Raw genomic sequence first — 13,503 nt, 5'->3', positions numbered from 1 at the left:
CTGTCGCAATATTTTGAGGTTCGTAGCAACACTTACTACATGACTGTAAGCATCACTTTGAGGTTATTCGAAAGTTTCACTCCATTACTGTTAGCATCATTTTGAGTTCATTAGCAATTCTTACTACATCACTGTCGCATCATTTTGAGATCATTAGCAATTCTTCCGACATCACTGCCGCAATATTTTGAGGTTCGTAGCAACTCTTACTACATTATTGTTGCATTATTTTAAGGTTCGTAGCAATTCTTACTACATCACTGTCGCATAATTTTGAGATAATTAGCAATTCTTCTGACATCGCTGTCACATTATTTTGAGGTTCATAGCAACTCTTACTACATTACTGTCAGCATCACTTTGAGTTTTTTAGCAACTATCACTACATTACTGTTAGCATCATTTTAGGTTTATGAGCAATTCTCACTACAATACTGGGGCATTGAATTTCAGTTCATTAGCAACTCTTACTAAATGACTGTCAGCATCACTTTGAGGTTGTTTGAAACTCTTACTACATTACTGTAAGCATCACTGAGTTTCTTAGCAACTATCACTACATTACTGTTCGCATTATTTTGAGTTTTTGAGCAATTCTCACGACATCACTGTCGCATCATTTTGAGTTCATTAGCAATTCTTCCGACATCACTGTCACAATATTTTGAGGTTCGGAGCAACTCTTAGTACATGACTGTCAGCATCACTTTGAGGTTATTCGAAACACTTACTACATTACTGTAAGCATCACTGAGTTGATTAGCAACTATCACTACATTACTGTTAGCATCATTTTGAGTTCATTAGCAATTCTTCCGACATCACTGTCGCAATATTTTGTGATCAATATTTTGAGGTTCGTAGCAACACTTACTACATGACTGTCAGCATCAATTTGAGGTTATTTTGAAAGTTTCACTCCATTACTGTTAGCATCATTTTGAGTTCATTAGCAATTCTTACTACATCACTGTCGCATCATTTTGAGATCATTAGCAATTCTTCTGACATTACTGTCGCATTATTTTGAGGTTTGTAGCAACTCTTAGTACATGACTGTCAGCATCACTTTGAGGTTATTAGCAACTATCACTCCATGACTGTTAGCATCATTTTGAGTTCATTAGCAATTCTTACTAAATCACTGTCGCATCATTTTGAGATCATTAGCAATTCTTCTGACATCACTGTCACATTATTTTGACGTTCGTAGCAACTCTTACTACATTACTGTCAGCATCACTTTGAGTTTATTAGCAACTATCACTACATTACTGTTAGCATCATTTTGAGTTTGAGCAATTCTCACGACATCACTGTAGCATTGAATTGAGTTCATTAGCAACTCTTACTAAATGACTGTCAGCATCACTTTGAGGTTGTTCGAAACTCTTCCTACATTACTGTAAGCATCACTGACTTGATTAGCAACTACCACTACATTACTGTTAGCATCATTTTAAGTTCATGAGCAATTCTTCCGACATCACTGTCGCAATATTTTGAGGTTTGTAGCAACTCTTACTACATGACTGTCAGCATCACTTTGAGGTTATTCGAAACTTTCACTACATTACTGTTAGCATCACTGAGTTTATTAGCAACTATCACTACATTACTGTTAGCAACAGTTTGAGTTCATTAGCAATTCTTCCGACATCACTGTAGCATTATTTTGTGGTTAGTAGCAACTCTTACTGCACGACTGTCAGCATCACTTTGAGTTTATTAGCAACTATCACTATATTACTGTTGCATAATTTTGAGTTCATTTGCAATTCTTTTGACATCACTGTCGCATCATTTTGAGATCATTAGCAATTCTTCCGACATCACTGTAGCATTATTTTAAGGTTCGTAGCAACTCTTACTACATTACTGTAAGCATCACTGAGTTTATTAGCAACTATCTCTACATTACTGTTAGCATCATTTTGAGGTTAGAAGCAACTGTTACTACATGACTGTCAGCATCAGTTTGAGGTTGTTCGAAACTCTTACTACATTACTGTAAGCATCACTGAGTTTCTTAGCAACTATCACTACATTACTGTTAGCATCATTTTGAGTTCATTAGCAATTATTCCGATATCACTGTCGCAATATTTTGAGGTTCGTAGCAACTTTTACTACATTACTGTCGCATTATTTTTAGGTTCGTATCAACACTTACTACATGACTGTCAGCATCACTTTGAGGTTATTCGAAACTTTCACTCCATGACTGGTAGCATCAGTTTGAGTTCATTAGCAATTCTTACTACATCACTGTCGCAACATTTTGAGATCATTAGCAATTCTTCTGACATCACTGTTGCATTATTTTGAGGTTCGTAGCAACTCTTAGTACATGACTGTCAGCATCACTTTAAGTTTATTAGCAATTCTTACGACATCACTGTAGCATTAAATTGAGGTTAGTAGCAACTCTTACTAAATGACTGTCAGCATCACTTTGAGGTTGTTCCAAACACTTACTACATTACCGTAAGCATCACTGAGTTAATTAGCAACAATCACTACATTACTGTTAGCATCATTTTGAGTTCATTAGCAATTCTTACTCCATCACTGTCGCATCATTTTGAGATCATTCGCAATTCTTACGACATCACTGTAACATTAAATTGAGGTTAGTAGCAACTCTTACTTCATGACTGGCAGCATCACTTTGAGGTTTTTCAAAACTCTTACTACATTACTGTCAGCATCACTGAGTTTATTAGCAACTATCACTACATTACTGTTAGCATCATTTTGAGTTCATTAGCAATTCTTCCGACATCACTGTAGCATTATTTTGAGGGTAGTAGCAACTCTTACTACATGACTTTCAGCATCATTTGAAATTGTTCGAAACACTTACTACATTACTGTAAGCCTCACTGAGTTTATTAGCAACTATCACTACATTACTTTTAGCATTATTTTGTGTTCATTAGTAATTCTTATGACATCACTGTCACATCATTTTGAGATCATTAGCAATTCTTCCGACATCACTTTCGCAGGTAAAAGCTCCAATCCTAGCCACTCAGATGCAGCAGCAGAAGAAGCATTCATCCACCCTGACAGTCAGAGCATCAAGTCAAGAAAACATCACCATCTTGTAGTTCCAAACCTCCACCTGTCAGATTCAGCTACTTCTTATTGTGGGACTTTAAACTTGAACACAATGGAATTTGGACAAGGAGTTTTCCTTCAAGTCCAAACATCATCGTCCAGCCTCCAACCAGAGGTCCATCAGTTATCATGGAGCCACAGGTGGAGTCTGGATTTTTTTCTAGAATGAGACGGCAATGACAGTCCTGCCAAGTGACATCACTGACATGACTGGATGACTTCAGTCATGTGACTGGATGACTTCAGTCACGTGACTGGATGACTTCAATCACCTGACTGGATGACAGTGTAGATGCCAATGTAGAGGTTGGGGAAATAGTCTCTGAGAATCCAGCTTGAACCCACAGCCTCCTTGTTTTCCAAAAACCCAAACAGCGACCATCAGTCTCCCTCCAATCCTGTACTTGGGTAAACAACAAAAACAGAGTAAAAGTCTCTGGCAACATATTTGTTTCCTGAAGGGTTTCTTCATGTATGTGTGGTGTACCTGCTTTCCCAGAGGACTGCCATCTTTGTTCTGTGGGCTGACATGTTTTAGTGTCAGCACAGGTCTTGGCGCTGAGACTGAACTCTCATTCTCCTCCAAGTATTATTTCCACCTCACACTCCTGCATATATTCAAGTGAACAGGGAACACAAATTTATGCTCAACTTCTCCTGTGTATTCATCCACAGTCACTAAACAACAACCAAACCAAACAAAAGAGGGTTTGCTAGCATGGCGATCAGCTGTAGTTCACCATCTTATCCAGGTCACATGACTCAGGAGTGGCGTGGCCATCTGGCAACCAAAGGGTGGCTGGTTTGATCCTCACTTTCTCCAGTGACCATGTCAAAGTGTCGTTGAGTAAGAGACTGAACCCCTAAATACTTCTGATGAGTAGGTTGGCTCCTTGCATGGCAGCCTTCAGCATCAGTGTGTGAGTGTGTGTGAATGAGAGGACATTGTTCAGCTCCTTGAGTGCTGCTGAGGTAGAAAGGCTCTGTACAAACTGAGTCCTTTTACCATTTCTTTCCTGCTTCTAGCAGCGCTGTTGTCACTTCCTGTGACCGTGGGAGGGAAGGAGTCCCCCTTCAGAATCAGTTTGATATCATGATGTTACTTCCTCTTCAACATGCCTTTAGCAGACCAACTCAGAGAGCAGCACAGTGAGGTAGTGTGGCCGAGCGGTCTAAGGTGCTGGATTAAGGCTCCAGTCTCTGAAGAGGTGTGGGTTCAAATCCCACCACTGCCATCATGTCACTGGAGAGGTGTGGAAGTTCTCTGACTGCCTCTCCTCTCTCTTTCACTGATAGCTTCAAACCTGTGACCAAAAGAAGAATCCTCCTCTGAGTCCACAGACCTGAGCATCGCTGCTCTGACTACCAGGTTACCTCCTGGTTATCAGGGTGAAGTCATGGTGAGGTAGTCAGTTGTTCCTTTGTTTTTTGACAGAGGCTTCATTGTGAATTAAATAATTTTAATTCTTTACTTGAAGTTTCACGCTGTTTCGATTGAAAAAGGCCAGTTCCTGGAGAAGATCTTCTAGGGGTCCAGGTTAAAGCGTTGCCCCAGCTGGCACCAGGCGCTGACCCAGGTCCTGCATGAGAGATACTGTCAGTTCTGTTCTGCCCTGCTCACAACCACAGGCTGGTGTTGAGGCCTGCAGCAACCAGGGCCCTAGTCACCAAGAGTATAAAGGCTGGTCATTGTGGCAGTGGGAGGAGTCAAAATGAAGACAGACCAATGTGAGCAGGACGTTACTGGAGAAGTCAGAAGAACTTGACCATGTTTCCTACAGTACCCAGGAGGCCTGGTAGTTGTTGAAGGAAGCTCTACTTTTGAACACTTCTACTTTTGATGATGACAGTTTGTTCAACACTAAACTTCATCCAGTACCATGTTGTCAAACACTGGAACCTCCACAGCACCTGAACAGGGACTTGAACCCTGGACCCTCAGATTAAAAGTCTGATGCTCTACCCTCTGAGCTCCTCAGGCTCTTTCTACAGCATTGAGACAGGAACAGAAACACCTGTGAAGGTCAAACTGCTGCTTTCTTGACTTGTTCAGTCCTCCATGTTGAAGTCCACCAGGCTTTTGATTGGCTCTGATTCTCTGTGGCAAAATCCAACAAGAGGCTCCAAAAATGTCCTGAATGTCACAAGAATGCACAGGACAAGATGTTAGTTTCCTTCATGTCTGCAGTTCCTCCACTGGAAAGTAAAGTCAATGCTGCTCCTCTGCTGAAACCTGGGATCGGACCAGGGACCTTTAGATCTTCAGTCTAAGGCTCTTCCAACTGAGCTGGTTCAGTTCTGAGGGAGGGCCCTGCTTCTCTTATTTATAATCTCTTCCACTCTCACTGGACCTTAGAGAGGATTGGAGCTTCTGAAGTCCTGACACATTGAACAGTTCTCCAGGACCATTTTTGATGGATGTCTGGATCACACCAGCCTTTTTTGTTTGTCTTCTTGCACCACTGTGCCGCCCCTACTAGTCGTCTACATATCAGTGTTCTCAGTATTGCACGAACATTCACATCAGTATTGTGCTAATATTTTATTTCCTGGCTCTTCAATCCTCCTATTATGAAGTTGATTGCTTCAGCGACCAGGAGACGTTATCATTGGCAGCTAGTTTGCTATTATTGCTGCTGCTGTTGTTGGTTGTGTGTCTGTCTTCCATCCCCCTGTCCCTCTGTCTTTCTCTCTGCTTGTCTTTCACCCTCATCTTGTTCCCATCTTTTTGTCATTCTCTCCCTCCTTTCTCTCTGTCTTTTGTCTTTTCTTCTCTTTGTTTGTCTTCTGCTGTCTGTCCTGTCCTGCTCTCTTTCAACAACCAACCAGTCAAACCAGACGTCTGGTTAAAAAAATATGATAAAAGAACTCTTGGTTTGATTTGGCTTGAGACATGAAGAAGATAGGATTGTTTTCCTTTCATTTTAGAAGCTTTTCCAGATTCATGAAAAGATCATCAATCAGTGCAGTATTTCAGACAGACTTCTGGTCCGTGAGGACGAGGAATCCAGCACAGATCCACAGAACTCCAACTGCCATCTTTGATGGTTCCTTTACAGTCTGTAGGGTGGAGAGATCCTCCTGAGTCTGGCTTGGAATGTTTTTCTGTGGATGTGTTGGCCCTGTGATGGACTGGTGACCTGTCAAGGGTGAACACGGCCTGTCGCCCAAAAGCTGCTGGGATAGGCTCCACCCCCTCCATGACCCTGAACAGGATAAGCAGAAGACAATGGACAGAAGTCCTGACACATTGAACAGTTCTCCAGGACCATTTTTGATGAAGGTCTGGATCACACCAGCCTTTTTTGTTTGTCTTCTTCCAGTGTCCTCAACATTGTGTGAGCCAATAATTCCACATCTGTACCAGACACACCTCTGGTTGGTGGGTTTATGGATCTTTCTGTTCTAACAGTGTCTTTTATCTTGCTTTTATCTTTTCTTTGTATCTGCATTCTGTGGTGCACGGTGGCTCTGGAACTAACTAACTAACTATTGTCACTGTACCCCCCCCCCCCCCCCCCGTACAACGAAAATAAAAGATTCTGATTCCGATTCTGACACACACACACACACACACACACACACACACACACACACACACACACACACGTGTATCAACATGATGTTCCGAATGTTTCACTGTCTGTGGTTGTCCAGCTCTCCTTGCCTCTTCACTGTCATTGTCAGAACTCGGAGCAGTCTTCCTCTCCAGGTGATGTCTCTGAGTGATGATGATTGCTGTCTGTTCAACCAGCTTCATTTGTTGATATCTGAGAAGGACTGAAGACAGCAAAGTGTGCTGATTGGCCAACAACCCCTCACAGGTCAAAGGTCACTGCTCTGAGGCGGACCAGTTTACTGTAACAGTGGTGGCACCATCCACTGCTGGCGCTCTCTTCAGTGCTTCTTGTTTCTGCCCTTTGTGTGTGAGCTCCTAGAGCAGCTGGTCCGGCTCCCCCCCCCCCTTTTCTTTTCTATTCCTCTAATTTATTTTTTGATTTTCTATTTTTGTAATTCATCATCGATCTCGGCTCACGGTCGCTACACTCTTGACCTCCTGTGAGCCTTGAAGAGAGAGAAGCCACCTTTGTGTCGGAGAAGAGCAGCTTAGTCCAGGCAGCCAGCAGCCTGAGACCAGAGGGTAGCCAATCAACGCGCTTCCCTTCTTCATCGAGCGAATCTCAGCGGGAGCCACGGTCGACGAGGTGGAGGCTTTGGAGGCCGTCCTCCCACCAGTTCGTTGGAGAGGCGTCGTACATCGATGGGAGAATCCAGCTGAGAACGTAAGCCGGTTACGTTGGTTTTCACCGATTCAGGCCTGGACTCCTGTCTCGCTGCCAAACTCCGCCTGACTCCGTAGAGCTGGTCAGCCTCCACTCAGTCCTCTTCATTTGGTTGGAGGTCACCATTGTTCATCCTACACACCTTTCCACCTGCCTCTTAGCCGTCTACTTGAAGCTCAGATAAATCCAGGCTAATTCATACCTGCTACTCAATATGGGCCTTAATTACTCTGCTGGAATTATCACTCTGTCTTAAGGGTTTTCTTCATTGTATTAAATCCTCTTTAATTTCCAAGAAGTCTTCCAACTCATTCATTCATGCAAGCCACTGATCCACAAGACCTCATTGATGAGCTTCAACCTGAGACTGACTGTTTCTCGTTGGACGAGACACCCATTCAATGAGACTCATTGTCAGTCCATTGAAATCTACTGGTGTTCCTGGTGAGTTGATTTAACAACATGAGCTGACAGAATCTACGTTCAGGTAGGAACCACCACATCCAGGGGTCTGGACCTTTGAGCAGGCAGAGCCATCAAAGTAGCAGACAAAGCTAGCAGACATTAGCATTGAGAAGAAACTGATACCTGAGCCTACTTTTGGGTCTGGACCTTTGAGCAGGCAGAGCCATCAAAGCAGCAGACTAAGCTAGCAGACGTTAGCATTGAGAAGAAACTGATACCTGAGCCTACTTTTGGGTCTGGTCAGGTGATGACACAATAATATGACATCATTGTCAGACTGACGCCTGCTCAACACTGACCAAACGCCGCCCTATTGCATTGTGAGAAATTTCTGCTTGGCTCGCGTACATCAAAACACACAAAGAAATTTCTCCAGAATCAGTATGGATAGTGGATAAAATTGAGTCCACACTGGTTTTTCATTCTGAGTCGGGTGCAGGTGTGGAATTTCAGACACAGTCTGTGTTTGTGTTGTTTATTCAGTGATTTTTCTTACAATTCCCAATCAAAGCCCCACATTGCTAATGAACTCAAAATGATGCTAACAGTAATGTAGTGATAGTTGCTAATAAACTAAGTGATGCTGACAGTAATGTAGTAAGTGTTTCGAACTCCCTCAAAATGATGCTGACAGTAATGTAGTAAGAGTTGCTAATAACCTCAAAATAATGCGACTGTGATGTGGGAAGAATTGCTAATGACCTTAAAATGATGCTTCAGTGATGTAGTAAGAATTGCTAATAAACTCAAAATGATGCTAAGAGTAATGTAGTGATAGTTGCAGCTAAACTCAGTGATGCTTACAGTAATGTAGTAAGTGTTTCGAACTACCTCAAAGTGATGCTGACAGTCATGTACTAAGAGTTGCTACGAACCTCAAAATAATGCGACAGTGATGTTGGAAGAATTGCTAATGATCTCAAAATGATGCGACAGTGATTTAGTAAGAATTGCTAACGAACTCAAAATGACGCTAACAGTAATGGAATGAAAGTTTCGAACAACCTCAAAGTGATGCTGACAGTCATGTCGTAAGAATTGAGAGTCCGGGTTTTCCAAGTTGATCTCCTCCCACGCATGAATTCTCTGGTATCCTTCCACTTACTGCGAAGACGAGCCGTGGATGTATTGTCCTGAGCCCAGGGCTTGTCAGATACCATGACCCTCAACTAAATGTGGCAGAAACCCTGACCTCTTCATTTAGGGCTGGAAGGTGTGAGAGATACTGGGAGCTCATCGAGGCTACGTCCTCCGCGGTCTCCTCAGGCTGGCCAGCAAAAGAGGAGACCGCCAACTGGACGGGACAGGCGGTCACCGTTGTTGTTGCCGCCGTCGTCGGCCTTTCTTTCTTTCTTTCCTTTTTTCACACGATCACAGGGGAGAGCGCGGACGCAGTCCCCCACTGTCAGAAATTATGCAGTTGAGATTCCCACATTTGGGGAATTCACCAGGGTCAGCACAGCCCCAGTGCAATGGCTGAGCCTCACCCGGGGAGAACCACCTTGCTGATCATGGTATCTCCCCTGCCAGGTAAGTATGACTCGCTGAGCTTAGGAACAGACATGAGCTCCAGGGACACAGCCTTCTGACTGACAGGCAGGGAGGCCGACACAGCGCCTGATCTTTCCTACCTTGTGCCAATCTGCCGCGTGCGCAGCCCCCTGTTTCTCACAACGATGCCAGATGTCGGATATCCCAAGCCCGGGAAGCTCGACCGATGCCGTTTTCAAGGCTCACCTTCTCGCTGGGGGCACCAGCGTGGCCTCTAACCGCACGCATCGTGCCCCGCAGTAAAAAAAAACAATCTCCGTCCGCTTTCACCCTTGGATGGAGCGTCGCGACCATGAGAGCTGTCAACGCAAGCGGCCCAATTCCGAAAGACTGAAGGCAGCAAGCTGGGGTTTCACATTTCAACATCAAGTTCACAACCCATCTCTGGGCAAAACAGGCACATTGAAGGTTCAGGTCTTTCAGAGTTCATTCCAAAGCCTTTTGGGAAAGGCTCCGAGAGCAGTGCCGTCAGCGGACCTCCATCCTTATCTGGAGTGCAAACGGAGCCACAACTTGACGCCCAGCGGCAGCGCGGGCGGAAATCCAGCCCCGGCCTCATGTGCAGCACTCGAGAGTTGGCCTGAAGAGCACGGGATTTGCTCCTGACAAAAGGGGAGGGGCCCGCACTGTTCCTGGAAGGCCATTGCGGCCGCAGGCTGAGGAAAAGCTGCAGTGCAGGAGGAGAACCCTGGTCCGGCTTTGGGTGGAGCAGGTGAGGGAGTGCCTGGCGGAGGCTTGTTTTATTTCCGACGAGAAATGCGGGGCATTGCACCACTCCTGGAAACACTGCAATACCAGGTTGATGCGTGGAAAGGACGGAGCAAGCTCCCGTTCCATCTCCCTGTTCCAAAAAGCAATTTAATATATGGTTCCCGGATAGGGAACGTACCAGATATTAAACTGATAAGAACAGATACTACACTTGATCTTAGCCAAAAGGCCGAGAAGCGATGCCTGTCAGCCACCCGACGTGAGAGCCAGCACCCCCGGTACAGCCAATCCCGGCCGCGGCTGTGGGCAGGAACTGCAACATTTTGGGTGGCGACACAAAATGCAGTGCCATAAACACTACATCTGGCACACTGGTTGTCCCCACTGCTATCCAAAGCAAAGGCAATCGGTGCCTTCACCCCGCTATGCTAGTGGGGCGACTCAAAGTAAAACAAAGCGGTGTTCAAAGCCACAAGCCAGCGACTCATCCTGGAGTCGGGGTTTTCCAAGTTGATCTCCTCCCACGCATGAATTCTCTGGTATCATTCCACTTACTGCGAAGACGAGCCGTGGATGTATTGTCCTGAGCCCAGGGCTTGTCGGATACCATGACCCTCAACTAAATGTGGGAGAAACACTGCCGTCTTCATTTAGGGCTGGAAGGTGTGAGAGATACTGGGAGCTCATCGAGGCTACGTCCTCCGCGGTCTCCTCAGGCTGGCCAGCACAAGAGGAGACCGCCAACTGGCCGGGACAGGCGGTCACCGTTGTTGTTGTTGCCGCCGTGGTCGGCCTTTCTTTCTTTCTTTCCTTTTTTCACACGATCACAGGGGAGAGCGCGGACGCAGTCCCCCACTGTCAGAAATTATGCAGTTGAGATTCCCACATTTGGGGAATTCACCACGGTATCCAAAGCCCGGGAAGCTCGGCCGATGCCGTTTTCAAGGCTCACCTTCTCGCTCGGTGAACCAGCGTGGCCTCGAACCGCATTAGAATTGCTAATGAACTCAAAATGATGCTAAAAGCAATGTTGTGAAAGTTTCGAATAACCTCAAAGTAATGCTGACAGTCATGTAGTAAGAGTTTCTTTGAACTTCAAAATAATGCGACAATGATGTCGGAAGAATTGCTAATAATCTCAAAATAATGCGACAGTGATGTCGTAAGAATTGCTAATAAACTCAAAATGATGCTAACAGTAATCTAGTGAGAGCTGCTAATAACCTCAAAATGATTCTGACAGTAATGTAGTAAGAGCTGCTAATAACGTCAATATAATGCTGCAGTGATGTCGTAAGAATTGCTAATAAACTCAAAATGATGCTAACAGTGATGTCGTGATAGTTGTTAATAAACTCAGTGAAGCTTAAAGTAATGTAGTAAGTGTTTTTAACAACCTCAAAGTGATTCTGACAGTCATGTCGTAAGAGTTAAAAACGAACCTTAAAATAATGCTAACAGTAATTTAGTAAGAGCTGCTATTAACCTCAAAATAATGCGACAGTAATGTAGGAAGAATTGTTAATGAAATCAAAAATGATGCTAACATTAATGTAGTGATAGTTGCTTATAAACTAAAAGTGATGCTTAAAGTAATGTAGTAAGTGTTTCGAACAACCTCAAAGTGATGCTGACAGTCATGTAGTAAGAGTTGCTAACAACCTCAAAATAATGCGACAGTGATGTCAGAAGAATTGGTAATAACCTCAAAATGATGCTGAAAGTGATGTGGTCAGAATTGCTAATGAACTCAAGATGATGCTAACAGTAATGTAGTGATAGTTGCTAATAAACTCATTGGTGCTTAAAGTAATGTAGTAAGAGTTTTTAACAACCTCAAAGTGATGCTGACAGTCATGTAGTAAGAGTTGCTACGAAACTCAAAATAATGCGACAGTGATGTAGTAAAAGTTGCTACGAACCTCAAAATAATGCGACAGTGATGTCGGAAGAATTGATAATGATCTCAAAATTATGCGACAGTGATGTCGTAAGAATTGCAAATAAACTCAAAATGATGCTAACAGTAATGTAGTGATAGTTGCTAATAACCTCAAAATGATGCGACAGTGATGTCGTAAGAATTTCTACTGAACTCAAAATGATGCGACAGTGATGTCGTAAGAATTGCTAATGAACTCAAAATGATGCGACAGTGATGTCAGAAGAATTGCAAATGAACTCAAAATGATGCTGACGGTCATGAAGTGAGAGTTGCTACTATCCTCAAAATGATGCTACAGTGGTGTAGGAAGAGTTGCTACGAACCTTAAAATAATGCGACAGTGATGTTCTAAGAATTTCAAATGAACTCAAAATGATGCTGACGGTAATCTAGTAAGAGTTGCTAAAAAACTCAAAATAATGCGAAAGTGATGTCGTAAGAATTGCTAATAAACTCAAAATAATACTGACATTATTATAGTAAGAGTTGCTACGAACCTCAAAATGATGCTACAGTGATGTAGGAAGAATTGTTAATGAATTAAAGAATGATGCTGATGGTAATGTTGTGAGAGTTGCGAAAAACCTCAATATGATGATTACAATAATGTCGTAAGAATTCCTAATGAACTCAAAATGATGCTACCGTGATGTTCTAAGGATTGCTAATAAACTCAAAATGATGCTAACAGTAATGTAGTGATAGTTGCTAACAAACTCAAAGTGATGCTGACAGTAATGTAGTGAAAGTTTCGAATAACCTCAAAGTGATGCTGACAGTCTTGTAGTAATATTTGCTACGAACCTCAAAATGATGCTACACTGATGTAATTAAAGTTACTAATGATCTCAAAATGATGCTGAGAGTGATGTCGTAAGATTTGCTAATAACCTCAAAAAATGCTACAGTGATGTAGGAAGAGTTGCTAACGACCTCAAAAACAATGCTCCAGGGATGTAGGAAGAGTTGCTAATAACCTCAAAATAATGCGACAGAGATGTCGTAAGAATTGCTAATGAAATCAAAATAATGCTAACAGTAATGCAGTGAAAGATTCGAATAACCTCAATGATAATAATGAACTCAAAATGATGCTGACAGTGATGTAATGAGAGTATCTACTAATTTCAAAAAGATGCGAAAGTGATGTCATGAGAGTTGCTTCTAACCTAATAAATGATGTGAAAGTGATGTGGTGAGAGTTGCTACTATCCTCAAAATGATGCTACAGTGATGTAGTGAGAGTTTCGATGAACCTCAAAATGATGCTCCACTAATGTAGTGAGAGTTGCTTAAAACCTTAAAATGATGCTGACAGTCATGTAGTGAGAGTTGCTCCTATCCTCCAAATGATGCTACAGTGATGTAGTGAGAGTTGCTTAAAATCTCAAAATAATGCGACAGTGATGTGGTGAGATTTGCTTC

General features: G+C 43.1%; 1 long non-coding RNA gene and 2 other non-coding genes across 4 annotated transcripts in view; 1 reads left to right on the top strand and 2 right to left on the bottom strand.

The window, feature by feature from the left end:
* The window catches only part of LOC147270686 (uncharacterized), a 77,312-nt gene that overhangs the window by 45,688 nt on the left and 18,121 nt on the right, over positions 1–13,503 (top strand). The window lies entirely within an intron of this gene.
* Positions 9,246–9,409, bottom strand: LOC147270688 (U1 spliceosomal RNA). Its single transcript, XR_015117116.1, has one exon. It is a non-coding gene; the product is annotated as a U1 spliceosomal RNA (small nuclear RNA).
* Positions 10,184–10,374, bottom strand: LOC147270687 (U2 spliceosomal RNA). The gene has a single exon (XR_015117096.1). It is a non-coding gene; the product is annotated as a U2 spliceosomal RNA (small nuclear RNA).

Source organism: Aulostomus chinensis, chromosome 1, assembly GCF_037954235.1.
Source record: "Aulostomus chinensis isolate RoL2024-O1b breed Wild chromosome 1, RoL_Achi_v1.0, whole genome shotgun sequence".
In the NCBI taxonomy this organism is placed as follows: Eukaryota; Metazoa; Chordata; class Actinopteri; order Syngnathiformes; family Aulostomidae; genus Aulostomus; species Aulostomus chinensis.
The sequence above is the reverse complement of the archived record's forward strand: the minus strand, read 5'-3'. Positions and strand labels throughout refer to the sequence as shown.